Source organism: Rattus norvegicus, chromosome 6 (assembly GCF_036323735.1).
Source record: "Rattus norvegicus strain BN/NHsdMcwi chromosome 6, GRCr8, whole genome shotgun sequence".
Lineage (NCBI taxonomy): Eukaryota > Metazoa > Chordata > Mammalia > Rodentia > Muridae > Rattus > Rattus norvegicus.
In genome coordinates, this window is record NC_086024.1 from 37306032 (window position 1) to 37322471 (window position 16440).

Genomic DNA, 16440 nt, shown 5'->3' on the forward strand with positions numbered 1-16440 from the left:
GAGCTTTGAGAAGGACACCCATCCCATTTCGTTAGAGCTGATTGCTCCAACTCTGCATATTGTCCAGTTGGGGGTCTCTTGTCTGAATTACCACGCACTGCAAGAGGTTGCTTCTTTGATGGCTGGGTGTGCTCTGATCTTTGGGTGTAGCATCGTGCCATTAGGCATCATTTTATTGCTATGTTCCTTTAACAGAATAATACTAACAGACTCTTGGCCACTTTAGCAGTGTCAGGGATGGATTCCATCTCATAGAGTGAGTCTTAAATCTAATCAAAAAGTGGTTGGTTACTTCCATGACGATTGTGACGCTACTGCACCAGGACATTTTGCAGGGGGGTTGCTGTACCTAGATCTCAGGGTTTGTATCTGGGTGACATTAATGATTACTTCTCCAGTAGCAGAAAGATTACCTTCCAGGACCATGAACACTAATCAGGGTAAAGCTTCTGCTTCGGGCACCATCACAGTTTCTTCAGATATTAAAGTTTTAATTAAAAATGTTTTTGAAATACAGAGAGGGCTAGGGGTGTGTAGCTCAGTGGAAGGCACACATGCCTGGGTGCCTAGCTTTAATCACCAACACTGACCGGAACAACATTCCCTTAGGTCATTCATTTGTTCTTTAAACTCTGAAAATAAGAATTACTGGTTCTTTTCCAGTCCCTGGGCTGGGTAGCAAAAGCTGAGAGACTTGGCTGTCTAGATATCCACATATAAATCTTAATTCATATCCCACCCAAGAGCGACAGAAAGAAGCTAAGACATGGAGTCATTTAAACATCACCTTAATTAAGCTCCTCAGGCAACCCACAAGCTGTCTGTTTCCACTTCATCCCAGCTTGCTGTCCTGTGTTCCACAGAACCCTTGGTCCCCTTTTCTTCAGGGGGCCTGCAGGGCCCATTTCTGTCACTTTAGCTCGTGCTACTAGAGGCCTTTGGTATGAGGGCACTGTTGTGTGTAGGAAGTCATAGTCATGGGATTCCCCACTAAGGGTTCTTCCGAGTGACTTTAGGAGTGTCGCTTGAGCGTGTTCTTAATTCACATCTGGTTTCTGTTTGAGTTGCAGTCCGGGCCTTGCTTGTCCAGGATGTCTTGTCACATCCAGAATTAAGATCCTGGACCTCTATTCTTCCTGCTCTTAGGGATACCAGAGACTGCAGAGACAGACAAATGAAGAGGGCAGAGTGTTGTCCATGACAGAGTTCTGTGGCAGTCAGTGGGAATCAGAAGGACGTGGCTGTTTGTCCAGCGTCAGGGTCATTGGAGCTCATCAAGACAGCCCTAGACCAAATCAGGAGGAGCAAAAGTGTAAGTGACCTTTGACCTAGAGAAGAGGTGCTCCAGGCAGAAGATCCCACTCAGTCAAAGACAAGGAGGCTCCAGAGGCTTCAGACTAGCTGAAAAGGCGATGGAGGTGTAGGGAGAGGAAGGCCGCAGTATGGTGATGGCCAAGGGAAGGGGAGCATTTGCAGATAGGTAGGGAAGCATGGAAGGCCTGGGTTGAGACTTAAAGGAAGAACTCTCAGGATTTTTGAAGCAGGCTCCTGGATGATCTTGCTCTCCCTTGTGTGGCCGAAGGGAGCCCAAAGGCAAAGGTGAAAGGTAACCATGCCTCTGACTAATAATAATGGTCTTGGTGAGGAGAGGTCATGGGAGGAGAGGGGGCGTAATCCTTTCAGATGAGCAATCTTGAGCCCCTTAGGTTAGGCACTGATGGTGGTTAGTCCCAGAACATTACCCGGCAAAACAGGAAGTGCTTGCTGGCAAGCACAATGCAGAGGCTCAGAAATCACGATTATCTCAGAAGCATCCCGTCTGTTTGTACCTATCAAACCATCTGTGTTACTTTTCTCCGGTTTGGCTCACAAGCCATGACTGGCTGCCTCAGAGGGGTGAGCTTCTGGTCCCTGAAGCTGGAAGGTGGTCTTGACCCAGGGACCTAGAGAGGTTTAGAAAATACTTTGGCTTCACTGACCATAAAGCTGCTGGGTTTCAGGCTCGTCCTTCTCCACCAGGCTGTGGCCAAGCCTTCTGACTTTCTCCCTTTTGCCTCTCTTATTACCAACACCATAGCATCCCCCACCTACCTTCCTACTCCTGGCCATGCATACTTATAGGATGCCCCCAGGCGAGCCCTTAGCTGTTCTACTCCATGACTGCTCCAGTTCGAGATAGGAGAGGCACCTGAGTGCTGCCCCATTTCTTCCTGGTCACTCTTCCTTTCAGGTATCTCTTGCTACTTGACCAAAGACGTCTGCTGCCCTGGGTGCCCCTTGAAGGCAGATGTTTGGTGTGCAAGGGGTGCTTTGGGAGTGTTCTAGTGAGGCTGCTATTCTGTTCTAAGTCTAACAAGTCTTAGAAATGAGTGAATAACACAAACTGTCCTCCGCCCATCTAGAAACAGAAGTCACACCTGTTGGGAGAGCAGAGGAAGGGACCGGAGTGGTTCTGGGCTGTTGGAGGGTGTGCCTGTTCACACGAGCATTGGAAGGCTGGCATGACAGTAATGCTGAGAGCTGACACTCACCGTTCTGCAGCTCCAGTGAAATAGGAGCATACGCCAGACACGGAAGTAAACGTCTATCAACGGGAGCACAGACAGACCAACGGTGGCATATTCACGCAAAGGAATACTACTTGGCAATAACTGAGGAGCTAAAGCACTAACAACACAGGCAACTTATTAACTGCTTGAAGTAGGAAGGAACCTAGGTAGCATAGTTCCAGCTATAGGAGTAGAGTTGACCGTAATAGAATCCATTGAGCCCTCTGGCTGAGGGTGTGGTATTGACTAGGAAAAGACACAAAAGAACCTTCTAGGGTGCAGGAAATAGTCTCTGGTTTGATGTCGGTGGTGATTACAAAGGTGAAGCCATCAGCCACTCAGCTGAGTGTACTCTGGGTTTGGGACTCTGCTATAGGAAAGCTACAGGAGGAAAAACAGCTTATTAGAAAAGGGCTTCTGAGACTCTAATTAGCTCCTTCAAGTCCCACTGTAGCCTTTTCAGTAGGAACAGGGAAGGCCACATGGCTGACGTTTTCTTCAGAATCCCAGAGGATTCTAATTTATGGATCGAGAGGCCCCGGGCAAAGCTAGCCACAGCTGTATGCCAAGCAAGCCAGCTGTTTGTCTGGACCTGGTGGCGTCTGTGGGGTGGACCTCTTTCTCAACTGTGGGATGGTGGGCACTATACAGAGGGCAGTACTGGTGACCCCCACCCCCAACCCCATCCCCCCTGACAGCGACCTGGCCTTGCTCTTTTCCCTGCTTCCTGGAACCTGCCTTCCCCAGACGCTGTTTCCAGCACTTAAAGCTGAGAGCTAAGCCATTCCTCCACTCCAGGAAAATATTTGTTCAGGGACTTGGCACCCGCAGAAGAGGAAATAAAAGCCACTTTGGAGTCGAGCAGGCGGCCTGCTGCAGGCTGCTTTGTCTGCCCTTCCAGACTGCTTCGGCGCTGGTTGTGTCTAGGACAGGGAAAATGAATGCACCTTGCAAAGGGGCCGGTGCTAGGAACGACCTGGGTGTCAGCTCTGCACTCAGTGTTCAGTCACCAGCCAGTTCTGCCAACTGAGGTTGACAAAGCCTCCTCCATGCCACACTGGGCGCTGCTCTTGACCTTGCGTTCCAGGCTGGGATAAGGGAGTGAGAGAGGCCAGTCAGTGGGAAGCCATGACATCATGGGAAGAACATGGTAGCAGTGAGGAAGATGCTAAGAACTAGCAGAGTGATTCTATCCATGGGGGCAGGCATGAGTTTTACCCTGAGTCAAGCTGTGGAAAGAGGATAGTGGGGTGCAGGGGGTGTCTGGGAGGGAATATGGAACAGCAAAGACCCCAGGTCAACGGTTGATGGACTCAACTAAGTTTGCAACCAGGAGACTAGGGAGGGGAAACTGGAGGAAAGGTAGACGGGGAACCTCCCAGAATACCTGTTCGAGAGTGTGAGAGTGTGTGGACTTTATCTCCAGGGCAGAGAGAGTATGTGGTTGTTGCAAAAACATTTAAACACATTTGAGTCTTTTTAATATAGAAAGTATAAACATTGAAACTGGCCGACCATGGTGTCAGAGGCCTGTAATCCCAGTTACTCCAATAGGTAAGACAGAAGAACTATGTTTGAAGCCAGTCTGGGTAACTTGGTGAGAGCCTACTTATGAATAAATGAATGAATGAATGAATGAATGAGAGGGGAGGAGAGAGATAGCTAAGTGGTACAGTGCATGCACCAACCAAGCCTCAGGTTTGGGGTAGGAAGTATGGGTAGGAAGAAGAAGAGAAGGAGGGAAGGGAGGAAGACAGGAAGACTAGAGACAGAACTGTGCTTATCTGAGTCCCACCATCTAGAGACTTCATGATGACATTTGAAAAGTTAAAAATACTTGTGGGCCTATGACTAGAAATCCAGATAGAGTGAGAAAGAACAAAACTCAAGCAAACTTTTCTTCCCCACCTGTGGCTTGGGCCAAAGGCAACTTCCTTTAATGGGGTTTCAGGGTACATTTCCAGAATATTTTTTCCATGCATGTTCCTATGAGGGTGAGTCTATGCTTTTAAAACTTGCACAAATGGCTGGCTCTCTACATGGGAGATGTGACTGGTTTCCTTTAGCATGCCAGCACCTGCAGACAGCTCCACCCTATTCTCATAATGGCCACGGAGTCCACTCAGCGATGCCATGGGCTGAAGCCGCCCTAGCTCCTTCTCCTGGTGGATGCCTGGGTAGCAGGCAGATGCTGCTGTCCTTAGATGTACTGTACACAGCCTCATGAACTACACGAACACACATGCCTAGGGGGTCCTTCTAGCCAGGGGTCCTGGATGAACAGAAAGGGATGCGCTTCATACTTGTCTCCTTGAAACAAGTGTTAGTTAGTATCTCACACTAGTCACTGCGACAGGCGGCAGCGAGAGTCTCAGACTTCACCGCCCTATCTTAGCAAATGGCCCTGTTTGTTTTTATGTGAGGGTGGAGATGACATCACGGTTCCTTTCATTCAAATTTGCTTAATTGCAAAGGAAGTGAGAAATCTCATCATACTTTTCACCGTTTATGTCTCTCTGTGTGTGTGTGGTGTGGTGTGTGTGTGTGTGTGTGTGTGTGTGTGTGTGTGGTGTGGTGTGTGTGTGTGTGTGTGTGGTGTGGTGTGTGTGTGGTGTGTGTGTGTGTGTTGTGTTGTGTGTGTGTGTGGTGTGTGTGTGTGTGGTGTGGTGTGTGTGTGTGTGTGGTGTGGTGTGTGTGTGTGTGTGTGGTGTGGTGTGTGTGTGTGTGGTGTGGTGTGTGTGTGGTGTGGTGTGTGTGTGTGTGGTGTGGTGTGTGTGTATGTGTGTGGTGTGGTGTGTGTGTGTTTGTGTGTGTGGTATGGTGTGGTGTGTGTGTGTGTGTGTGGTGTGGTGTGATGTGGTGTGGTGTGTGTGTGTGTGTGGTGTGTGTGTGTGTGTGGTGTGGTGTGTGTGTGTGTGGTGTGGTGTGTGTGTGTGTGTGTGGTGTGGTGTGTGTGTGTGTGTGTGTGTGGTGTGGTGTGTGTGTGTGTGTGTGTGTGTGTGTGGTGTGGTGTGTGTGTGTGTGTGTGTGTGTGTGTTGAACCCAGAACTCACTCATTTGTCTAGTCCAGCTAGCCAGCTCGCTCCAGTCTCTGTGTCCTGCTGTCTCTGGTTAGAGGTGGGCACGTTGTGAGGATGCACACTCAGATCCTCAAGCACGTAAGGCAAGTGCTTTACCCACTGAGACATCTTCGTTACTCTTGTGTTTCTTTTTTCTATTCTTTCATGCCCTACCCCCTGTAATCTAATTCTTTCATGTTTAGGGCTCATTTTCATCATCTTCCTTTTTTCTTTGCAATGTGCATAGGCCCTGGGTCCTCGAACACCAAGGTATTGGAGCGATTAGCATGTGGAGCCCTGGTCTTCAGGAAGCCCCACTGCTACAGTGCTAGGTGATTTGGAGGGTGGCTGGTTTGGAAAACCTACATGGGAACCTTGAGAGAGATGATGGCCTGGAGCAACCAGTGGCCACAGAGAAGGATCCGTGAAAGGTTTTAGAAGCTGTTCTTAAAAGTATCCAGGGAGGGCCGATTAGTGGACTGAGAGTTTTGGCATAAAAGTCTAGAGTTCTTTCGGTTCTGTTGCCTACACCCAACCCTGGTAAGTCCAGTGACTGACAAGCCTGGGCGAGGGTCCTATCTGTAAGTCAGTCAGCCAGCTAACCATAGGCCTGGTCATCCATTCTCTTCTCTGTCGGTGTGGGGAATGACAGGGCAACAAGAAAGGAAACAGACAGTTCCCTACTTTAAATGTTATGGTTTCCTAAGCCATGTAAACAGCTCAGAAACTCCAGTATTTCAACACATAGTAAGAAATACACTGGCCCACATATATCTCCTTGGAGTTGAGCCATTAGACCCCCCAGAGGGAAATAGTAGTCCCTTTGAGCTCAGTGCCCCTCGGTGGGGGTGGGGCGGGTGAAGAGAGCCATTGGCTTCTGGCCCCAGCCTTTCTCCACGTAGTCTCCAGGACTGGACCTGTAGGAAACACTTAAAAATTACCCCACAAGGTGAAATTCTTTTTAATTCAATTTATTTATAATTTCCTTTTGTTTTTGGTTAAACTTCTCTTATGGTTTGTATTTGTGGGGTAAGGTCGGACGAAGGGAAGAAGGCCGGCTTGGGCTATACCTCCGTGGTAGAGTGCTTGCTTCTTATGTATGAGACCCCAAGTTTGAGCCTTAGCACTGCCAAGACCAAAAAAATTGGACAGAGAGACAGAAAGGGGATATCAATTTCCCCTTTTGTAAAGCATATCAAGTATGCTGGGGCCATGGTGGCTCATGTATTTAGTCCCAGCATTCAGAGGCAGAGGTGACTCTGTGTTTGCCTCCTGCTCTATGTAGTGAGACCCAGGCTCAAATAATAAGAGTATATAAAATATATTTTATGGACAGTAAAATTGCCCCTGATGCATAATTCTTTTTATAAATGTGCACAGCTTATGTCTCTACCACGATGGTTTGATGTAGACCTATCGTGTTCCCCGAACTTCTCCATGTTCTTAATGGTCAACTCTCTCTACCCTCTGTCTGTCCCCATAGATTTGACATGGGTTTCTAAATATCCTATGGGTGAAATTGTTTAGGGTGAGTCTTCTGAGTCTGGCTTCCTGCTGGTGTCCGGCTCTGGTCATAGAGGCATCCTGTCTGCTAAGAGAAGGACCCCTTTCCCCACCGGAAGAGCAACGTTTCAGCCCTTATTCATCCCTTTATCCCTGTAAAGCCCCACACCTTCACAGGGCGGACCGTGTTTGGGACACCCATCTTAAGGCATGGCTGCATTGAAATCTGCACAGCCGGTGGACAGACAAAAGTAACAGTTTCAATTTCAAATGTGTGCAAATGGAGGTGGCCTGAGGGAACAGGGGACATCATGCTCACCTCGTTAGAGCCCCCAAAGGAAGACAAGATGGCGGTTCAGAGGGGGTTCTGGGTTCAACCATGTGAACTACCTCCAAGCATGTCACAGGGCTGAGGCACCCTATTGGCAGCAGGCGGTCTTAGTAAACGGTGGGTGTTGGGACTGCACAGTGACAGCTCAAGGCTGGGATGCTGCCAGGAGCCCTGGGGTGGCTGTCTACTCCCTATGCTCATCCTCCATCTGCACCTTAGGTCCCCACCAGCTGGAGAATGTGGCAGTTCATGGGGTGCCACTCACGTCTTCTGGGATTCTTCCAGGACGTGGTGACCATGCCTACTAGCAGCCGGGCCTTGGACTGATACTGAAGAAAGACTCAGGCACCCTCCTTTATGCTTGGGATAAGGGACAAGGGACAGAGCCTACACTGTGACCCATGATTCCTATTGCAGAAGCAGCCTGGACCTCCGTTGTAGGTCCAGCCCAGTCACCCGTGAGTCAGCACAGAACCTGTGGCATGTGGGTGTATTGTACTCTGAAGGAGGAGAAACTTCATCAGCTACTGGTCTGTGCCTTCCAGGTTCCCAGGGCTGTATAAAATGCATGCTGGTTTTTACATGTCTCTCTTAATGAAGTTATCCTTCCATGTTATGTACCACTCCCATGAATCCATTAGATAATTTTTTTGGTATAACTGACACAGGCCTTCCAGTTTGAATAAGGCAGACACAAAGCAGGACACCCACTCAGGAAAAATTCATTGCTTTGACCACAAACAGCTGGTCTCCACTTCTCAAAGGAGAACTCAAGTGTCCCTGAGATGTCCCCTTGGAGCAAAAGTCCAATATGGTGACCCAAGCTCACTCCCGCCCCAAGCAGGGCTCTCAGCACAGTGCTTAGCTGTTACAACCATCATTATCTATAGCAGTCTCTCCGAAACCCTGAGGCTGCATAGAGCGCAGGTCTAAGTCCTATCCTACAGACCAGGAAAAGGAAGCGTGTGTGAAAGGGGAGACTTTGCTCAGCTGCGAAGCTGCAAGGCTGCCCACGGTGGGGACAGAGGAGGGAACGCTGGGCAGAGCCCCACCTGCCACTGGCTCCCTTATAACCCCATCCTTCCCTGTGCCAGATGGAAATCTTAATCTCAGGCTTGGGTGTCCAGATAAGTTCTGCCATGCTAGTGGAGGACCTAAAACAGCCTTCCGCCTTCTTCAGCCTCCCGTTCCTCATTGGAAACCTAAGAATATGGGTCCTTTCCTTCAGGCTCAGATGAGACTTGTGAAATAGATAGGCAAGGGTGCTTTCCTGCTAATTGCTCCTCACAAGGATCTAGATCTCTCCAAGTGAGGACTAGCATTACTTATATGCCTAGAACCCATTGACTCTAGACACACCCACCCTTCTGTGTTAGGAGCAAGGAGTAATACAGAAGCACGGTTTGGGGCTTAGACCCCATTCCACTTGCTGCCTGACTGTGAACTCTTCAGAACCTCAGTTTCCTTGTGTGGGAAATGGGGCAGACAGCTCTCATCCCATCATGAGGTCTGTGGGGGCATAAAGTAAGGTAATGGTTATAACTGCTGAGCGGTTTGCTGCGGGCTCTTTGCAAGCCTGCGGGCTCTTTGCAAGCATCCCATGACTGGTGGCAATTACCCACTCCGAGTCACCGAGGGGACCTGGACAGGTGGTGGGGATGTTCTTCTAGCCTCAGCTGCTCTGCCAAGCCCGAGGCTATTCTAAAAGCACTGAAAAGGGTGGCCTTGAGAATGGGCTGGTGAGTTGCATCAGTCCATGATGGTAATGAGTCTTACGAGGAATCAAACAGCCAGGAAGGAGACGGAAGCTCCCCATTTCTTCCCCACCACAGGCAGCTCTGTGCCCTTATACAAGCAGCATATCCCATACCAGATCTGGGGGCTGTGTCCTCTCAGGAGAGGGACTTTGGGCAGCACAAGCTCTTAGGGTGCTGGCCTAAATGTTAGCTCAGGGTTCCATGGCCCTTGGTCCTAAGGGAGATCTTCCCCTTTGCCTCTTGTCTGTAACTCACTCTTCCCGTACAGTTGCCGAGCTCTTCTAAGTCAGGGCCCAAGACTCATGGGTGAACAGAGAAAGAGCCTAGAGTTCCCCAAAAAAGGACCCACACAGAGGTCCAAAAGTGTAGGCAGAGCTAACGATCATCAAAGTCTCACTAGAGGAAGGGGTGTCTGAACTCCAAATCCTTGAAGGAGTTGGCCAGGTGGGACAGGGTTGGGGGTGGGGTTGGCAAGTGCTAGTTACACGTAGGAGCCACCCAGGTACTGAGTTTGTATCTGGGATGGGGGCATGGCTGAGGATGGGACTGGAGGGACACCAGGGGCCAGGAATGGAGGCACAGGGCGGATGATGCCAAACTCCTGTTGACTTAGGAGAGCTGATGGTGTGCCTGAGTTCAGAAACTTACCTCAGTGGAACACAACTGACCATGGCGGCAATATTTACACCACAGAAATGCACACAAGCTACAAATCAAAGGTTGTGTTTAAAAAAGAAAGAAAGAAGAAGGAAGACTGGCAATCTCCAGGGAATTTTAAACGAGGGCAAGGGATAATTGGCTTTGTTTCTTAAAGGGATGTTCTGGTCTAGCTGCAGGGGAAAAGACAGGGGAAGGAAGAGGCTTGGATGACCTATCAAGAGGGTGCAAGGGCAGGGGGTGGGGGGTGGGGGGGACAGACTCGTGCATGGTAACCTAACTCCTGCTGTGTGGGGGCTCAGCTTGGGGGTAGGGCACAGGATTAGGCTCTCTCAGCCTTCCTTGGCTGGAGCCTGAGAATCTGCAATAAAACTCTTAATGAGAAACACCTGGGCTCTGCCCCCTAGCCAGGCCCTGGGATGGGAAGGGGATTAGAGGGCTGAAGGCGAGGACGGAGAGACCATGCATTCATTCACGGAGAGACCATCTATGCACTCGTTCATACCTTAACTCATGTCCCTCCCAGTTCTTTGTTCCTGGTCCTGTGTGGGAACGAGGAATGGGGGGAAAGGCACTAAGGGACAGCGTAGAACAGCTTAAAGGGGTTGTTGGGGGCACCTTGGAGTATAAGGCACCCAACGTACATTTGGACAGACCCTGTATGCTTTTGATCCAGTCCCAGTGTCAGACCTACAACAAGGTTAGGTCCTCGGCTTCTCCAGTCTCCTCCACAGATCTGTTTCTCTGTGTCTCGGTATCTCTGTGTCTGTCTCTCTGTCTCTCTGTCTCTGTCTCTGTCTCTGTCTCTCTGTGTATGTGTGTGTGTGTGTGTGTGTGTGTGTGTGTGTGTGTGTGTGTGTTCAGGATAACTTGTGGGAATGCAGGAGGCAGGAGGGTTGATATCTGGTATGTCTCCTGTCCCTTCTGCCCAGGACACGTTGGAGGAACCACTGAAATCCCTAAGGAACACTTGGCTGATTCCACAGCCCATTGGGGTTTGGCTTAATCTAGTCCTGGCCTTTAGTCAGGACTGGCCCATGTGCCTTTAGACTCTGGAAGGGCCTGGATTCCTGGCCCTCTGTTCTGCCTTCTGGAGGGATATGCGATTGTAGCTTCAGATCTCAGGGAGTAGCTGTGCCACCACTGTGGCAGTAGACAAATGTGTTTTTGAACTGAGTCTTTTTGTTTGTTTTGTTGTTTGTTTGTTTTGTTTTTGTTTTTCAAGACAGGGTTTCTTTGTGTAGCCCTGGCTGTGCTGGTACTCACTCTGTGTAGACCAGGCTGGCTTGCACTGCTTCCTGAGTGCTGGGATTAAAGGTGTGAGCTATCACCACCCAGCTTGACGTGAGTTTTGACTGGTGGTCGGGGACCTTCTGAGCATCGGAATGGGTCATCCAGGGATGGGTGACCCCCAGAGATAGTTACAGGGTCTGTAGAGTGTGCGATCTCTCTGTGCACACTGGAAACAGCACCCTTTGTGAACATGGAGCTTTGTAGACACAAGGTCTTCCTGTGACCAGGAGAGAGGCCATTCCTTCAAGCAGCCAAGTGCAGCAACTGATCACATAGTCAGACACACAGTAGCCCGAGTGTGACTCCAGGAGCCACAAGAGAGGGCTCCTTTTATACAAAGCAGAACCTGCTCTTAGGCCTTCACTGCCCTCCCCCCACCCACGGACCACCCTTTTCCCCATTCCCAGTTAATAAACACCCCTTAAAAGGATGTTCAGGGCTTTGAGGGCTAGGATGGGTGTGGTAAAAACTAAAATCCACAAGCTTCAAGGGTTCTGAGCGGCGTAGCCCCCTGCTGTCAACACTGCCACCGGCAGCTTCTAGCCAGGGCAGCCCTTGGAACCTTCTGGACACCATGTGGGGACGGAGGCCCAGGCATCTGGAGATGAAAGACACAGGGCCAGCTGCAGCCCCAGCCACCACCCAGGAGGCAGCAGAGTCGATCTTCCTAGGGTTTTCCTCCAGGGCCATGTGGTCCCAGCCCACACCTCCTGCCCTGCAGTAGACACATGGCTTCTGTAACATTCACAGATAGTCCTGAGAAGAGGAATTGGCTTTGCTCCCTGGGCTATAAATGGACACGAATATTCACGAAGATGGCGGAGTGGATCTCTAGAACTCATCCATGTTAAAGCCTACAAATCTAAGATCTCCCTGAGGCAACAGAGATTCCCCCACCCCCTTCATGTTTGTGGTCACTACATGAGACCATCCTTCCCTTTGCACCCATGCCTGACTCATCAGCACTTGGCTGTGTGGGGAGAGGAACAGCAAGCTGTGACTGGAAGCAGTTGGGGGTTTCTTTGGTGGGTCACTGGCTAACCCAAGTCATGTGCTCACTCTAGAAGCTGAGTGAGTGCAGGCAAACCCACGTAAGCTGAACCCCAGGCAGGAATTCTGAGGGATCCCACCTTGGCTGCCTCTCGGAGGCTGTAAGCTATTCGTTAAGCAGGGTTGAGGGGCTGAAAGGGCTGAGTCCCTACCCAGCAGCAACTGGATGTTCAGCTCCAATCTTCCTTCTGAGACAGGGCCCCTTAGAGACGCCATCATCCCTCTAGAAAGACATAGAAGGCCTCAGGGCCTGGTCATTGTCAGCTGGACTCAGCATCATCACGGAGGAGCTGGGCAAGATGCCCCCGTCACACCCCAGTAGAAGGTTGCAAAGCTGGAGATCTCCGACATAGCGTATGGGCAGGGGGTGAGCTGATGAGATGGTAGAGTTCCTACGAGAACTTCTCTGGATGGAGCTGGCAGTGCTGACTACATCAGCCACAGCACGGCTACAGCAGCCAACCCCCGAGCATACTGTGGGCTCTGTGAGTCAGGCTCCATGTTGGGAAGCACTCGCAGACCTCCAGTTCCCAGCTGGTTTTCCCACCATCCCCTCCCTGCTGGAGGGTAGGTTACTCAGTCTGCTGAGGCCTCCGGATGAGATGCCCATCTAGTTGGCCCTCCCACCATTAATCTTCATTTTAGAGAGACAACTAGCTCAGTCTTCTCAATGCTGTCTTCATCCTGTATAGGAGAGGCTCCTTTACCTGACAATTAACCCTGCAGCCTCATGCAGGAGGAGAGTGTCAGCCTCCAGCGGAGCCCCTAGACACAACCCCGTGGCTTCTCCTATCTCTCCTCCTTGTCTCTCCTATAGTGACTACCCTTTGCTTTCCTGGTTCCTTCCTGATCAGCCGATCCTGTCAGCCTTCACAGGGAAGGTGTCCAAGAGGAGGTGTCCACTGAGCTGGGTCCTGGAGTGCTAAGAGGAACTGTGGAAGTTCCACATATTTCTAAGGAGGGGCAACTGAAAGCAGCTTGAATTTCCTCACCTTCCTGCCTTCCACTATGACCTTCATATTTTTTAAGATTCTCTTCAGGCTTGTGTTGTTTCACAGTTTCCTCTAGGATTGGAATATCCTATCTTCTAGGGAAGCTTCTTAAACAGGAAGGTAAAAAAACTCAAAAGACCTTCAGAGAGTCCCTGAAACCCATCAGATTCACTAGGCTCCTGCAATAAAAGCCGAGTGTCCCTATGAGAAGAGCAAACTGCAAAGGCAAACTGCAAATGATTTTCTCAGATAACCCAGCTAAGCTACCTGGAAGAGGTTTAGGCCAACTGAGGCACCTGGACAGGACACTGTCCCATCTGTTGAGCTGCCTGCGGGCTGTGCAGTGTGCTTCAGGATTCCAGCTTTGTGAGTTGTCACCCATGCCGGGGTGGGCTTGGGTGCTTCAGCTGTCTTTGAGTCATTTCTGCTCCTGTAAGCAACCCCTCACCCATATTCCTTATGGCTCACCAGGTTGGACTTTGATGGTATCAATACTTTGGTCTGTCGTGGGTGCCCTATCTGGAGTGAGTCAATGTGTGTTGTGTCTCCCTCGGAAAAGTTTTGTCACACAATAGCCTGATTGGAAGTCAGTGACTGGTGGGAGGAAGTGAAGCCACACCGAGGAGTTCTCAGTATGTGACACAAAGAACCTCTGCCTGATTAGTTCCTAGCTTAAGGTAGCTGCCTGGTGACTCAACCTTTAGAACCCCAGGGGGAAGCAAATACATGCACAGAGAGAAGTTGGCAGGACCCCTTCATAGCTTCATCAACCCCCAACAGGAGTTTCATATCTGACTTTCGTAAAAGACTCTCATGGAGTATCTTTTGCTTCGTGCCCCCTCCTCAGGCTGTCCTTGGAGGTACAGGTAACATGGATGGTATTTCCTGTGCTGGGCTGTCATAGGACAGCTGGGATTTACAGTGAGTGGCCAGTGCCTACAGCTGGGGCTTTCAGTAGCAGAAGTGCTGTATGGCTCCAGCCTGTGACGATTGTACCAAAGAGCCCCTCCCCCACCCTGAGACTGACGACTTCTTGGAGTTGGTTCAATGAAGGGATTGTGACATGGAACATTTGATGCGACCTGAGAACTTCCTGTTCGGATGACCCCCCCCCCCGACCTCCTTAAAAGTGTTTCGGGTCTGGCTACGATGACCCTAAGTCAGGCTTGTCTGAGCAGAGTTACCCACACAGGTCTGGTCCACCCTGGGCCTTGGGATCCAGTACTCCAATTTTCCTGGCCTCTTTGAACTGCTGCTGCATGTGAAGCTGCCTGGTGACCTGAGGGAAGTTACTGGGAAATCCCAACAGGAAGCAGATCTTCCAGGCAAAGGATTCTGCACCCATTCTCCTTCAGGGAACTGGGAAAACAGAAACTCTAAAGGGCCTCCAACTGGAGCTGCTCTGGTATCCTGCCAGGGGTGGTTGGGGCCTCTGAAGGTTCCTCAAAATATCCTCAGGGTTTCACCATCTTTCTCCTGAATAAATGATGCTTTAGTAGATAGGTATGGGCTCAACTCTGGCTTCCCTACTTGTCCCCACAGCAACGAACCTCAAGAATTCTTGATGCTCCCAGTCAACACCATCCTGCCTGCTGGGTTTGTCCATACCTTGTGTGACAGAGAGTCCCTGAGGACTTTGCCCAACCTCAATTCAGTACTACGCAGGCAGTTCTGGTATAATCAGAGCCCTGTGAGCGCTGTCTAAAGAGCTCGTTGCCTCACTTCTGTGTTAATGGGGAGTTTTATGACAGGAAGAATCTACATGTACATCCTGTCTAAAATCTTGTGGAAAGTTGTGGAAAGGGCTGTAGCAGACATAAAGGTACTCTGCCTTCTTGTATACAGATAGCATCATTAAATCCTATTCTCCAGATGAACACAGGAATCTGGGTCACAGAACTTGCTAAACTAACATGCCCCATGCTCTGAACCAAGAGATGGGCAAAGGGGAAGCCATGCTCTTTATTTCTTTATTAGATCTGGGATGCACTCTAGGAAAAAAGGCCTTTGTGATATATATATATATATATATATATATATACACATATATATATATATATAATTTTATGTGTATGAGTGTTTTGCCTGCATGTATGTCTGTGTACCATTTGCATGCCTGGGGCCCATGGAAGCCAGAAGAGGGCATTAGATCCCCTAGAACAAGAGTTATCAACAGTTGTCAGCCATAGTGTGGGTGGTGGGAACTGCTCCTGGGTGCTCTACACGAGCAGTAAGTCCAAGTGGTTTTTGTTTTTTTAACCACTGAGCCGTCTCTCCAACTTTCTTTCTGAGTTTTTCAAGGGTCTGGTATCACCTCTGGTCTTCACGGGTCCGAGGAGTTTCCTTTGCCTTGGCTCTTTTATTTTGCCCTACAAGGGATAAAGTTCACACTCTGGCCCTCTTAAAGGTATGCTCACTGGACCTGGCCAACCCATGGGTCAGCCTGGGTCCCCTGAGGCATTTGCTGTCTGCCTGTGAAATAAAAGGCTGGATCAGGCCTTGACCCCACAGTTGTGGATACCAGTCCCATAGACTGGGCCTAGAGGGGGCGGGATGAGGGCTGAAGGCCAGTCAACCTCTCAAGAGATGTGGCAATCCTCTTGGGCCAACAGAGAAACACACTGTGCAAACTACCACAGAGAATGTGAGATAAGCCACCAAGGACACACCTGGCTTAGGACCTCTGGGGACAACAGCATGGTGGGTGAGAAAGAGCAGAGAGCCTTGGAAGTGGGTCCCAGGATAGGGTGATGTGTGGCTGTGGTCAGAGCCATGAAGGGGCAGAGTGGAGTATGTTTGATTTCCTGAGAGAAGTGGATAGTGACTCAGTTGAGAAATAGCCAATTGAGTGTTTGTTTTTGGAAGGACAATGTCATCAGAAGGCAGTGCAATTATGAAGCCTATAAAGAAAGATCTGGAGAGGCCTCAAGGATTTAACCCACCAGCCCTGACGTATCGTCTTGTCTCAGCACTCAGGCCACCCTAGGGGAAAGGCTGTGTTTGACCCCTGTCTCTTAACAAGCATTTCAGGATGGGTCCCTCACAGGAAGACTTAAACAGAACCCCCAAAGGAAAGAGCTTTGCCAGATGGTGGGAATCTCCCATCCATGTTACCAGCTGGCTGCTGGTTTTACCTAGATAACAGCCTCTCTGGGGTTGGAACTTTCCCAAGCCTCTCATGGAGGTCCCAGCATAGCTGTCACTCCTAACCAAGCTTACGCACCTGAGTATTATCCCTGTATCTGAAGG